Source organism: Pinus tabuliformis, chromosome 6 (assembly GCF_031772625.1).
Source record: "Pinus tabuliformis cultivar Carrire ecotype Pingquan chromosome 6, CPIR1, whole genome shotgun sequence".
Lineage (NCBI taxonomy): Eukaryota > Viridiplantae > Streptophyta > Pinopsida > Pinales > Pinaceae > Pinus > Pinus tabuliformis.
In genome coordinates this window covers 694,679,703-694,695,208 of record NC_142292.1, presented here as the reverse complement: position 1 = coordinate 694,695,208, position 15,506 = coordinate 694,679,703, and the positions used below count along the sequence as shown (strand labels likewise).

The 15,506-nt window shown below is 34.9% G+C and overlaps 1 pseudogene; it reads left to right on the top strand.

The window, feature by feature from the left end:
* The first annotated feature begins 4,082 nt into the window (after positions 1-4,082).
* On the top strand, positions 4,083-14,016 carry LOC149260558 (magnesium-chelatase subunit ChlH, chloroplastic pseudogene; annotated as a pseudogene).
* Positions 14,017-15,506: the final 1,490 nt, after the last annotated feature.

The following is a 15,506-nucleotide window of genomic DNA, read 5'->3' as shown; positions in this document are numbered from 1 at the left end:
TTGAATTCAATAGATATGGCCAAGAATTTAAAGATATGTGTTAAATTTAACTGGAAGAAAATCAATTTACTAGGAAAACAAAATAATTAAATTAGCGAAGTATAATAAAAAAACGTTTTCCTTCTAAATCCACAATCTGATAAAAATTAGCTAATGAAGCTTTGTTAATCTTTGGGCCAAAACCTCTACAATATAACTAAGTTATCCTTCCTTTATCACCTATTTGGTTCATTACAATGAAGCTTTTCCATGCCTTTCAAATGCTTCATTACATGTCAGCCACACACAAAACCGTGGACCCAAAACCACTACTTTTGACCTAGCAATGTTGACTCTTAACCTAGTCAATTTTTTACTTAAAAATATGTATTTTATTCCTACAAAATCCATGGTTGAGGAGTTGCTCAAAAGCATGTATTGTCAACAATTATATTTGAACTCATTCCCTATGCCTTTCTCTTTCCTTGGTGGTCTAAATAGAGTATGTTGTATTCATTATTCAATCGAGCACACATCAAATGATAGAATGGGGCACTCTATCCTTACTTAAGTTCACCTAATATTTGCACCATATTCTCCATCCTAGCCACCTCTCCTTCAAGTATTAGGGTCCTTAGTTTGTGGTCACTTGGGAGTACAAATATTGCATAAAAAATTATCAATTTTCTAAACATCTCAATATAATAAGCCTTAAGAAGAATGGGTGACATTGGAAGAAATGGCATTCGCCACATGATACACCCTAGTTAGATCCTCTACATCTTCCTTGGTTTGCACATTACATATTTTTATTATTATTAATATTGATTTAAAGACCCTCTTTTTCATTATATTTATGTCACTAGAAGAACCCCCTTCACCTAGACTAGAGCCTTCAACTTGAGGCATAACTAAAACTCTTGATGACTCATAACCAAACACACGATTATGAAGTTTTTTATTATGAACTGGCATCTTTATATTATTAGTTCCCATGTGATTCCAATTACATTGAAATTTTGTTGAAGGAGAAATTTGCATGCATAAACTAATCTAAAACCAACATATATCCATCCTAACTCTAGATCTACCTAGCGGGAATCAAATCTCTTGAGTTGCAAAGCTTTCTTCAAGTTTTGCATTCAAAAATATGTTTTTAAATCATTAGTTTTGGATTGAATTCATGATTATCAATAGTTTTGAACTAAGAAATTCCTTTTCATATTTACTCGTAAGCAATTGAGATTAACTTATTTACCCTACAAATTTGAAAGTTTTAGGGTGCTTGCTAAAAAAGAAACGACATGAATTTTCTTATTCTCTTCCTCACTTTTAATGATGTGCTTAGACTTCATATATTTTTTATCCAAATGGATGATTTTTGCCACCCACCTATTCCACTTGGACCCCCACCACTATCTCTTTCAGTTTTTCATTTTCCTTAATTGTAGCACAATTTGCTATTTTTGGAAAATTTTCAAGTCCTAAACATCCAAATCCATTTTAAGGCCATAAATGACATTTTTTGGGAAATCTGGGGCCACAAAATGTCTTGGACCAGTGCTAGCTAGTTGAAAGTTGTAGTCCTCATATATATATTTCTAACGAGGTATTCTGCACATCAAACAGAGACCGTATGCCAAAGTTACGACCCCAAGAAATTGATGTACCAATTTACCCAAACAAGGCCCATAGTGTTGGTGCTTCATCTCCTAGGGTTAGGGTTTTGGATGTTTATGCTTTTCCCTTGTTTCTCAATAATAAATAGGCCTTTGAGCCTCATTGTAACATAGTTCAGAGGCATGTAGCCACCACATATCTTCTGAGAGATAAGCTACCATCGCCCCAGCTAGTCTTATTTCCATTCTATTTGTAGGCATATTTCATTATTGGATATTAATCCAATGAAGTTTTATTTCTACTACATCTCAATGTTTAAGGTTATTGTTGGGCTCCAAAAATGTCACTCATTACCATACATTTTTCACCTATGCTTCCATTATATCGCTCACTATTCACCACCTCGTCACTCCATTTTCCCTACTATTAACCATTAATGTGTCTCATTTACATTTTCCAAATATTGTTTATTTTTAAGCATTTTTTAGAGAAATTCTTGATTAAATATTAGATAATAATATATTTTACTTTATATATGGAAAGTGCGTTGTTTTGGTGACATGTGTAGGTTCCAAGGAAGCTTCCAAGATATCTTTATGTGGCCTTGAATGATCAAATTCGAATTTGATAAGATAAGGCTCATGGAAAAGATCATGATCTCATGGAGAAGATCATGGACCTCATGGAGGAGATCATGGAGGATAGGGTTATGTGTATAGATGGTTGAGAAATGTATGGAACTAAAGAGAGATTAGTGGATCATCATTATGAGTTTGTTATCTCATCCTATTGTATAAATAGGAGTACCTCCTCCATTCCAAAGGGAGGACTCTTAGAGCATGTATCCAACTTATGATGGAATAGAATAAAGCTTTATTTTACATAAATTTCCATTTTATAGTTTTAGATATAAGTTGCCTTAATGTAGTATATGGAATAATTTGTCACTTTGTTCTTAAGAGAATTGAGCTCACTCTAAAAGGATGAGAGAAACATTTTGTTTCATATTAGATCTTATTTCATTTAATTGCTTAGATGTTTGAAGATTTTTTTGTGATTGATGAATGAGTTTTAAATTAGAATCTTATCAGCATATGAGAGGACAACCAAGGGTCTAAGTTAGGCTCTCTCTCCATTTGATTTGTATGATAATTGGAATTCATTCTTTTACTTTTATGTCATATCATTTCTTATGCTTATGAATGAATCTTAGTTTAGTTTGGATTAGTATATGAGGGGACAATCAAGAGACTAAGTTAGTCTTTCTCTCTCTTTGAATCTGAACAACAATTAAATTTCATTCTCTTGTCTTCATTTCAAGTTTTTGGTTTTATGTAATCAATGGTTTCTCTATGATACTGTAGGGAAGGACAACCAGGACCTCCTTCATTAGGAGCCTCTTCCCTTGCATATTATATTGAATCGTAAATAATTTAGCTAGACATAGAGTTAGTTGCTTACTCCCGCATATATATTGCTGGCACCAGCACAAGCTTACGAGTTTCCCTGGTTGATAATTTAATGAAGCAATTTAAGCAAATAAATTTCCCAACATTTCGGTGCTGTTGCAGGGGATGGTGCTAAAGGATCAAGCATTAGGAATTTAATTCAGTACTAGTATTTTTCTCTAGAAAAACTAACTTGTGAGACCTGGTGACAGCAGGATCTTCATAAGGGAGTTCAAGTTTGAGCTTTCTGATGTTTTAGTGTTCAGCTAGTTTTAAATTTCGTCTTTTCAAAAAAACCCCCCTACATAAATAAAAACAAATCAATCGATTAGTATGCTCTCTTCCTGTGCTTCGTGCAATCAGGAAGATCAGAAAATCTATTGATTTTGTTCAAATAAAAATACTCTTGCTGGAGAACTAATTTGCAAAAAGACAATAAAGAATTTTGTGAATGAAATTTTTTTATATGAAATTTAGTTTTTCTAATTTTAAAAAATAAAAATTTCCATGAATAATAATAATATATGTATCATATATACACATATTATTATTAAAAAATAAATAAAAAAAACTAACCATTTTTTTTTTTAGATATTTAAAATAATGCAAAACATTAAAAAAAAAAAAAAAAAATTATTTTCTTTTTCTTTGCCAGTTTGAAATTCGGGCTTCATTCTTTAGTGCTCAACCTTCCACCTTTCTTCAACCTGCACATACAATTCGATGATTAGAAAAGGTGATAATTTTAAATCTGACCCAAGATGGTCATTTTAAAATTATAATAAGGGTGTCGACATATATTTGGAATAAATGCGCTATATATTTGAATATATTTGAATATAAGCAAATCTTTGAATATATTTAAACAGAAGCTCTTAGTTACATTTCCATTGAATCAAGTATCGCACTTTTTGTCTCTTTCATTATCCGCTTCTCCACTTTTTGTTAAAGCGAAGGGCAGGGTCCCAAAGTCGGTCCCTGTTTCTCCATATAGTGTTGGAGTTAGAGTTTCAAGGAGTTAAAAAGCAGCTTAAAATGCTTCAGAGCTGGCCTGTGCGTACACCGAGGCCTGTCTCCTCCAAGCTTGCGGCTGACACACCTATCCTGACAGGACAACGCGTTCTTGATGCTCTATTTCCCTCTGTGCTTGGAGGAACATGTGCCATACCTGGTGCATTTGGCTGTGGCAAAACTGTCATCAGTCAAGCTCTTTCCAAGTATTCAAACTCTGATACGGTTGTCTATGTTGGTTGTGGTGAAAGAGGAAAATCCAAAGGCAACCGCAAAACTGAGTCAGAAGTTGCTGTAATTGCACTCTCATCCATAGGTACATCGACGAAAAACAAAACCTCCATATCCCTTCACCTGCCAATATTCACGTTTTGTTTGGATTTCTTTTCCATTTTTAGTTTAAATTTGTTTTGTATTTATTGTAATATATTTTATTTATATTTGTTTTATATTTATATATTTTCATTTAATGATTCGATTTCTTTTGATTTGTATTTGTATATTATTAGTTATCATTTTTTAATGATTGATTTGTTTTGATTTTTAATCCATGTGTGATTTGTTTAGTTATAATTTCTTAATGATTGATTAGGTTTGATTTATATATTTAGTTAATATTTGATTTTTATTAATATATATATTATGATTGTATTAATATATTAATTATATTAATATATTAATATGTTATAATTATATTAATATGGTACTAATTTTTTGTGATGATTGTTATATTATGTTTGTTATCTTTTGTTATCAAGTTACATATAAAAAAAAAAATAGTTGACAATTGTTGTTTTGAAAGATTTTAAAAAGTAAACATTGGCATGTGAAGGGTACTGGCATAAAACAAAACTTTGGGGGCATGAAAATTGAGAGAATCATGAGAATTACAAGAACAGGATGAAAGCAAAAAAAACAAAAAAAAAACAAAAAACAAAAAAAAAACAAAAACAAATATTAAAAAAAAAAAAAAAAACAAACAAACACACTTTTCACAAAATTCACGCAGGTTTGAAAATAAATAATGGAACTTTTGGAAGCATAATTTAAAAGAACATTTGGTGGATTTGCTGATTAACTTGCATAGAATTGACAATTTGATATTGTTGTATGCTTTTATAACGTACTAATCCGCAGGACACAGCAAATGCCAAACTTTTCGCCATGCACAAAAGTCAGCTGACACAAACAGGGAGTATTACTTTTCATGGTTATTTTAAAAAAATGGATTGATATTAATATCATGATTAAGTCAATTTTAACACTTTGTTTGTCCTTAATTTGTTTTATTTGGTATGAAATTTTTGCGTAAGAATCATGAAGAAACTGGCCATTTCTTCTAGAGCACACTTATGTTTTCTTTGTACCAAGTTTTTTACAGGTTACAGGATAATCAAGTGAACATAAGGAGATTACATTGTGATGACAATTGGTCTTCCAAAGACTAAAGTCATGACAGATTCTAAAGACAAATCCAACTCTACAACCACTCCTTTGCAACTCCCTTTTTGCAAAAGATTTTGAATTCCACCAATTGTTAAACCATAAAGCATGACCTTTCCATATCCACTTTTCACAGCAAGAGTTCTTATTCATACACCATGCATTTCCTTACATCCATTCCTTACACGCTTATTGTCATTTTCCATGTCATTACCATTTCCCTTCATTTCCGCAATAAAACCCTGCTTGAGTCAAAGTACTAGAGTCAAAGTATCATTGTAGAAAACACCTAGAGGCTTGCATGCCTTAATGGCAAGTACTCTTGCCAATGAACAATGGGAGTACATTAATATCCCTTGTTCATTAGATCTTGTAGGTGACTCGACCACGAAAAATTTATTCGTACCTACCAAGATGTGTTAGGCATCCTGACTCCCATTGGAATCAATGGTGGGAGCTCTTGTGTTGGCTAGGGGCATTCATTAACGGCCACTAAGTCAACAACTTCTTGCTATGTTCGACATCGATACATTTAATCACATAGTAAGATTTGTGCCATCGAGCATTGAAGACTTGAAGACCCATATTTTGTAGCAGATGAAGCCACTTTCCTTTCATTGTTTTTCAGTTTTTCATCACTTGAGTACAAGTCAATAAATAAGGCTAGGAGGGAAATGTAACTTCTATATTTTGTATACCTTCCAAGCCTTATAGATTTTCAGCCATATTCAGCAGACCTATCAGATTCATCATCCAATATCGGAGGATCTAACAGCAGATACGACTTTCAACCATGTTCAACAGACTCCTCAGATTCATCATCTAGTAGCAGAGGATCCAACAGCCGATACGACACTACAGATCCATCTTTCATCCACAACTTGAAGAAGAAGGTTCAGATCAGAATTGTGGCAGCTGAACATGCATGATTCATCCACTTCCTTAGGTAAGTAAGGTATGATGTTTTCTAACCTTTAACCTTGAAATTCTTCTTAGATGCTAAAATGATGATATTTGGAAAATATTCCACTATTTCACTATTTCCTTTCTCATTAAAAAAATTGCCAAAAACCATCAGTTGGGGAGGGGGAAATTTCACACTTCATTTTTTTTCCTCATTCATATTACATCTTAACCCACATAGTCTTCCCACAATAAAAACTACTACAAAATGATGAGCATATGATTGATCTCAACAAAGTAAATAATGATTGTAACACAAGAACCAATCATTAAAAAGAGATTTCAACAAAGTAAATAATGATTGTAACACAAGAACCAATCATTAAAATATGTAAATGCTTTGCAAACAAATAAAAGTTGTCCAAAGATGTGCAAAGTTAAAAGGAAGTCCATGATTGAAAGATGTTTGTTACACAATAACCAAACATCTTGTAAAAGGAAGCTCATTTAAGAATCAAATCAAATAAGTCATTGTAGTAGCTTGCATGAGGACATGCAAGAGCTTCAGTTGGGGAGTATGTTGGGCTCCAAAAATGTCACTCATTACCATACATTTTTCACATATGCTTCCATTATATTGCTCACTATTCACCACCTTGTCACTCCAATTTCCCTACTATTCACCATTAATGGGTCTCATTTACATTTTCCAAATACTATTTATTTTTAAGCATTTTTGAGAGAAATTCTTGATTAAATATTACAAAATAATATATTTTACTTTATATATTGAAAGTGGGTTGTTTTGGTGACATGTGTAGGTTCCAAGGAAGCTTCCAAGACATCTTTATGTGGCCTTGAATGATCAAATTCGAATTTGATAAGATAAGGCTCATGGAAAAGATCATGATCTCATGGAGAAGATCATGGACCTCATGGAGGAGATCATGAAGGATAGAGTTATGTGTCTAGATGGTTGAGAAATGTATGGAACTAAAGAGAGATTAGTGGATCATCATTACAAGTTTGTTATCTCATCCTATTGGATAAATAGGAGTACCTCCTCCATTCCAAAGGGAGGACTCTTAGAGCACGTATCCAACTTATGATGGAATAGAATAAAGCTTTATTTTACATAAATTTCCATTTTATAGTTTTAGATATAAGTTGCCTTAATGTAGTATATGGAATAATTTGTCACTTTGTTCTTAAGAGAATTGAGCTCACTCTAAAAGGATGAGAGAAACATTTTATTTCATATTAGATCTTATTTCATTTAATTGCTTAGATGTTTGAGGATTTGTTTGTGATTGATGAATGAGTTTTAAATTAGAATCTTATCAGCATATGAGAGGACAACCAAGGGTCTAAGTTAGGCTCTCTCTCCATTTGATTTGCATGATAATTGGAATTCATTCTTTTACTTTTATGTCATTTCATTTCTTATGCTTATGAATGAATCTTAGTTTAGTTTGGATTAGTATATGAGGGGACAATCAAGAGACTAAGTTAGTCTTTCTCTCTCTTTGAATCTGAACAACAATTAAAGTTCATTCTCTTGTCTTCATTTCAAGTTTTTGGTTTTATGTAATCAATGATTTCTCTATGATATTGTAGGGAAGGACAACCAGGACCTCCTTCATTAGGAGCCTCTTCCCTTGCATATTATATTGAATTGTAAATAATTTAGCTAGACATAGAGTTAGCTGCCTACTCCTGCATATATATTGATGGCACCATCACAAGCTTACGAGTTTCCCTGGTTGATAATTTAATGAAGCAATTTAAGCAAATAAATTGCCCAACATTTATATCTATAATTTTTTTTGCTCCTATTTAAATTTCTATCAGTGGTATTAGAGGATTCTGGTCTTTCTATGTTTTTCTTTGCATGTCCCCAACAAGGTTAGGATATAAGAAGTTAGAGCTTGAGCTGGTCGAACCTTTGTAAGACCAACCTCGAAAATCCTGATTGCCTTCCATGGGAAAAGAAAAGGAATACAAGGAGGAAGGATATCCTATCAAAATATTTCTCGAAGAATCCCTCAAGCGACAGAGGAACACGATGACGAAAAAATTTTCCCAGATCCTTCAACAACTACCGAAGGGCAAGGCATCTCCCTTCAGTAGCTACTCTGGAAGCACCACACCCTTTAAGGTACAAGTTGGCTTTGATATTCCCATATTTGAAGGCCAGATAGATGTAGACATCGTAGATAGATGGTTAAAACTATTGGAAAGGTATTTTTCAGTTCATTATTTTTCCAATAGGGAAAATATTACTTTTAAACTCCTCAAATTCGCCCCCCACATCAAGGACTAGTGGGAAAGATATTGTGAGTAGAAGGACGAGAGGGAACCCTCACTGTTTTCAGCCACATCAACTTGGAACTTGTTCTGAGATGCCATCAAGAAGAAGTACTACCCTATTGCGAGTTCTGAGGATAAATACGTAAAGTTGACCACACTGCAATAGGAAAGGGACCAAGATGCGCGAGATTTTACCAATGCTTTTCGTAGCCTTCACAGGAAGTTGGGTATCAAGGATTCTGAGACACATATGGTACTTAAGTACCATGGCTACCTACATAGGTATATTCAGGATGAGATGGAGTTCCCAGACCTTGCTCGGCAAGGCGTACCGATACAATGTCAAGATCGCACAAAAATTTAAACAAAAGAAGTGAGAATTTGGATCTGTGAATCCGAAGAAAGGGAAAGGTTCTCCCAAACCAAGGAACAGACAACAAAGCCAACATGAGGTGACCCAAGACAACCTGTCGAAGTTGTAAGAAAATAACAACACCAAGACGTCGATGAAGGACACAGGAAAGTGGTGTGAGTTCCATAAGAGCCCCACTAATAAAATTAGTGAGTGTCGTGCCAAGAAATCGTTGGTGGTCGAGTTAAAGGCTTCAGAATCAGATGCATGTTCTAAATCTGAGTTAGAACCCAAGAAGAGGAATGGAAAAGTGAGGGAGATTATTGATGAGGAAAACAATGCCACTGTTGCCACCACCAAGATCCAGAAGAATGAGACCAAAGCTCCAGAGGAGGGGAAGCATCTCTTCCACTCACAGATGTGGGTGAAGAGTTTGTTATTGCAATTCATTGTCGACAGTGGGAGCCAAAAGTAACTCATTTCAGTAGAGGTTGTGAAGTGGTTGGGTGTACTGACTACACCACACCTGCAATGATATAGTATCGGGTGGCTTCACCAAGGACGAGATCTCTAAGTCAACCAATAGTGTTGCATTCCCTACAACATCAAGCCCTTCATAGATGAGGTATTGTGTAATGTTTCTCCTCTTGTCGTTTGTGATGTATTATTAAGACATCCATAAGTGTGGAAGTGACATGTTTTACATGAGTCGAGACCTCATTCTATTATTATTTCTTTGGGTAATACGTTATACAAGATATCGGAGGTAGCTCCACCTACCACCATCACTTTAATCTCTACTAAGAAATGCAGTAAGATAATCTCCCAGAATAGGAAAAATTTTTCTTTTTGCTTCACCCGCAAAGTAAGGGGAAGAGCGTAGCCACATCCATGGCCCCTCGAAAGGGTTCCTCCACACAACAAAAGTAGGTTGGTATGGTTGACATCTTCTCCTCACCCATAGAGGTGCCCTTGTACTTCCAAGTCAAGCATTCGTTCGATTTGAATCCAAAACCACCTCTACCCAACATTTCGATAAATCACTGCTACATTATGAAAAGTTCTAATTAAAATCAATGACATTATCAACATCGGGTGCCACACAAGTTTCAATTGGGCGACAAAGGTTGGTGACATTTGCATAAAAATCACCTTACTAGAGCCCATTGGAAGCTCAGACAACTCCGATATGGTCCTTACATGAGTACCAAGGATATGGGAGATAACTATTTTGATCTTAGCATTCCCCCATTTCTTGGCCTACATCCAATGTTCAATGTGGACTGCCCTTGACCATACTTCCCACCATTACATGACACATCAGACATTGTAGAACAACTCACACCAATAGAGTTAAGAGAAAATTGAATCGAACGAGCCACAACTGATCGTATTATGGACACACAGGTCAAGAAAACTCATCAGCAGGAGATACAACTATATCAAGTTGTCAAAGTTCGCCAACTCTTGCATAAGGTAAGTGGCTCACCAGGAACCAAGTTCAGAAGAAGTTTCCCCTGTTGGGTTGTGTTATATTCTTTCCATGACTAGCACATGTAGTTAACCATGGGGTTAGAGGGTGGGCGGAGCGCCCCCTTCATTGTGCTGATTACGTAGCAGGTGGGTCGACAAGGGGGGTTTGAGGCGGGCGGGTAGCCCCCCTATATAGGGTCTAGGGCAGTGCCCCAGGGAAATATTTTTTGGACCCTATAATAGGTTGGGCGAACCTACCTATGGTTTTGTGCATGATTTTCGCAGATGTTTTTGGATGCGATGGTTTTTGGTCCATGTTTTTGGACGCGATGGTTTTCGGTCCATGGTTTTGGACATGATGGTTTTCGGTCCATGGTATTGGATGCTTCGGCATGTATAAATATGTATTGTAACATTGAAAGGAACATAATGAAAAAGAAATATGGTAGTCCTAGTTTTGGGATCCAGGGGAAAATCTCTGTGTATATGTGTTTTATGTGTTATTCTCTCGCATTGTTTATTTTCTCTGTTTAGAATTCGTATGCAGGTAATTTCTATATGGGGTTAAAACCTACATCCCCATCTCATGGAGGCACTCAACACTATGGGGACCATTTCTTTCTAAGGGGGGAGGAATGATCCATGTGGATTATGGTGACCACCTACCTATTCCACTTAGAACCCCACCACTATCTCTTTCAGTTTTTCAATTTCCTTAATTGTAGCACAATTTACTAGTTTTGTTAGTTTTTTGGGCCCTAAACTTCCAGAGCCATTTTTGAGGTCCTAAACAACGTTTTTTGGGAACAACAGGGCTAACATGGGAAATCAATTGGTGTTGGTTGGTCATAAGTTGTAGTCCTCAGATATATCTTTCTAACGAGGCATTTTTCATGTCAAACGGAGATCGTATGCCAAAGTTACGACCCTAAGAACTTCCTCCCATGCCTGCTCTACATGAAAACAACATGCTTTGCACCTCATCAACCATCCTTTTTTAGTTTCTAGAAAGCTTCTCACATTAGCATTTTAATGATGGGAGTTTATTTTTTCTAAATGGACCTTTGAATTATTTATCAACGAGAATAACCAATTAGATTTGTAGCACCGCCTCCTAGGCTGAAATCAAAACTACTCCATAGAGATGGAATACCAAGTTCAGAAGAACACACATCTTCATCATTGTATTGTTGGAAATACTCTCTCAAATTGCACATTTGACAATGCCTTGAATAACACTTTCTATTGAATCCATAATTCATGTAGGATTTCATGCCAAATTTTCTATTGCATTATTAGAAGCCATTGAAGGGATATTTTCTACACATTACTCAAGTCTAGTTAAAATTTCATAGCACTAACAACATCTCTACTTGTACAAAAATAGTGATAATGGATGATAGGATGGCTAGGGGTAATAACATGGCCATTCATATAATTGTCAACAAGACATGAGATTCAATTCCTGACACCAACAAATCTTCCTCCCATGCCTGCTCTACGTGAAGACAACATGCTCTGCATCTCATCGACCATCCTTGTTTAGCCGTTAGAAGCTTCTCACATTGGCATTTTAATGATGGGAGTTTCTTTTTTCTAAATGGACCTTTAAATTATTTTTCAACATGAATAACCAATCAGATTGGTAGCACCACCTCCTAGGCTGAAATCATATTTACTCCATAGAGATGAAATACCAATTTTAGAAGAATACACATCCTCATCGTTGTATTGTTGATAAGACTATTATTTCGGCTATTAGTATTGGTCTTAATATTAAGACTACTAATGTATTGTTAGTAGTCCAACCAATTTTGGTAAGACTATTAATATTGGTGGAGCGTTTCTTGGATGATCCAATAACAAAGAAATCTCTTGTAGATGTTATGTTTTCCATGACTCAGTTTGCACTTATGGGTGGAACTACTAGATAGGATCATCCTTGTGCTATAAAATCTTTGTCCAAGCATGATTCCCTACATTGTGGCCTTGACACTAGTTTTCTAGACTACAAAGGAATGGATTATTAGAATTTTTGTACTGCATCCAATTCAAGTTACATTGTAGGTTGCTTATCCTGAGCTTGATGGTTTTTTGGAGCCAATGTTTTTCATGGGCTTTGATGCAAGAACAGGCAGGTTTTATTGTTTTTCTAAATACTGTTTCAGAAAGTTCATCAATTAGATAATCTCATGAAAATCTAATCTCTCTAAAATTGTTAACCTTGTTGTGAAACCCATATTATCATTACATCAATGTCAGAATACCAAACCACGGCCACGGTACTGTACAAATATATATGTAGGATCAAAGTTTCTCTCGACCCATTACGAGGTTCTTTCAATGTGGCTGTGATTTTTTTTCTAACTTCTTTATATTGATGTTTAAGTAATTCTCATGGACTTCATAAGAATTTTTAATGTCTTTGCACAAGGGTCACGTCGGCTGAACTAAACTGAATAACAAAGGTGATCATGTCAAAATGCCATTTTTTTTTCATGTTACAACCTATTGAGATAATTGAAGTTAGTTATAACTATAGTATTCACTGATGCAATATATTATTAATTACTTGTCTGTAGGAGGATAAGAAAATAGCCATAACATAATTTAACTTCCCACCTGACAATTGAAATGTTGGCACTGCAACCTACATCTTGTTCTCTTCAATTTTAAATATATTAACTAAAGAAAGATGGATCTAATGTAGGAGGTATGTCATATAGTTTTGAAGCACTAATTGAAGACATAATTCATTATGAATAAGCTAAGTTCAACAACCCAAATTTGAATATTTCTTACAAAATGATTGTGAGAGAGTACCAACAACTAACACCTTATGTTAAGGTTTTGTAAGAAAAATAAGGCAAGCCTTCAGGGAACCTTACTTCTAATGGGGAGAATCTATTTGTACATGGAAAATAATTTGGAAATGTTTTCATTAGAGTGAAACCAACTTTTGGATATGAATCCAATCCAGTGAAGCTTCTTTTCACAAAATGAGGAAGTCCACACCATGGATGTGTTTCTTTTTCCTCATTTTTATATAAAATGTTCAAGGATGATGTTGTCTTGCATTTTGGAGCTCATGGATCCTTGGAATTTATGCTCGGAAATAAAGTGGGTATGAGTGATGTGTTTTACCCAAACATTTTGATAGGAAATATCCCGAACATATACTACTATGTCGCAAACAATCCTTCTTAAGCTATTATAGCCAAACATTGTAGTTATGCCAATACAAGTTACCTGACACCTACAACAGAGAATGTTGGCTTATAAAAAGGTTTAAAGAAAATGAGTGAGATCATAGCTTCATACCAGTCACTAAAGGACAATGAAAGAGGAACACATATAGTCAACAATGTCATTAGTGCTGCTAAAAACTGCAACCTTGACAATACACTTGATCAAGTGGTCTTGATCATGATGCACCAACCAAAGCCATTAATTTTTTTTTATAGTTTGTTCTCTTAATATAAGTTTTATATTTCTTTATCTATGTCAACTTTTCCATATATACAAACGGCCAGGTTCTGTAGTGCTTCAGTTGCCAAAATTTGTCTAAGTCATTTCTCCAAACACTTAGCTTGACGTATTCTTATAAGTATTCAATACTCATAGTGGAGTTTTATGTGGAGAGTGAGTTCAAGAGTGATATGGTTTGTAAATAATTAAACATGAAGCCAGGTTGAAGTTTTCATTTTGAGAGGACTTTCATGTAGATAGATTATCTCTAGACATTGATCAAATTGTAATACAAGGGATTTGAGGTTTCCTTACATATTTAGCTCTGTTGAAATGACTTGGAGGGAAAAAATGGAAATGGAGTAATTACTTTTGTTATTCATTGCTCTATGAAACACATAGGGTGGTCGTGATTCTCCTTCTTATAATTAAGAAATTTTTTCCATGCCCATTATAGGGAAACAATATTTACTCCATCGAGAAAATATTGTTGAGATGGATGAAAAAGTGGAAAGGTGAGTTGGAAACACCAATGTTTATAGGTAGGATGAATCTAGACCTGAGGTTATCATAAATGGGGCATTTTGAGAATTAGGGCAGAGTATAATATGTGAGTCAAACTTTATTCCATCAAATTTAAGTCATATAATATTTAATTAAACCAAACGGAGGAATGTGCATTGAAAATCACTCCTTGCAAACTGGTGAGGAATTTTCTGTGGAATTTTGAGAGGAAGCATCGAGGATCTAGAAGGGATATGGATTTGGAAAGGTACCAGTTCTGAAGGCCGGCCCCTATGTTTATGAGGATATAACATACATACTTTTCATAGGTCAAACAAATTCATGTAGTAATTGTGAAATTTCTATGTGGGAAACAGAGAAAGGAAACTTGAGTGATTTTGGGAGAAACTTGAATCCTATGTATGTTGAATATGTCCAAGAAATGAAAAATTCCCAATATATTGATGATGGTATGTATCAACTGGATAGAGGATTGGTTGCTCATTCTTCTTGGAAAACTAAACTTCAGAAAATTTCTTCATACTCCACGTATCAATCTTACCTTTTAGGGACATAAAATGATTATCCCTCATGGAAGGTAACATTCATGTGCATATTTGGACGAACAATGCTACCCAGGCCAAGAGATGGGAAGATTAGGTATGTGGGGGGTGATACCTGCATCATCAATGTGAATAAGGATATTAGCTATGAGGAACTTATGCACAAGATTATAGACATTTATCGCCTTGCTCATATTTTGAAGTATCAACTACCTATTGAGGATCTTGATGGTGTTGTTGTTGGCATTATGATACAGGTGTCGTCCTTGATGGCAACTAACTCAGATGATAGATCATAATGCAACATGTCAATAGCAAAGAATTAATTATCAGAGAGAGGTGTACACAGGTTCACCTTGACAAAGAAGCGTATACACGGGGGTTAACAGACCAAAAGGAGCATATAACTTACACACACACTTTCACAGAAGG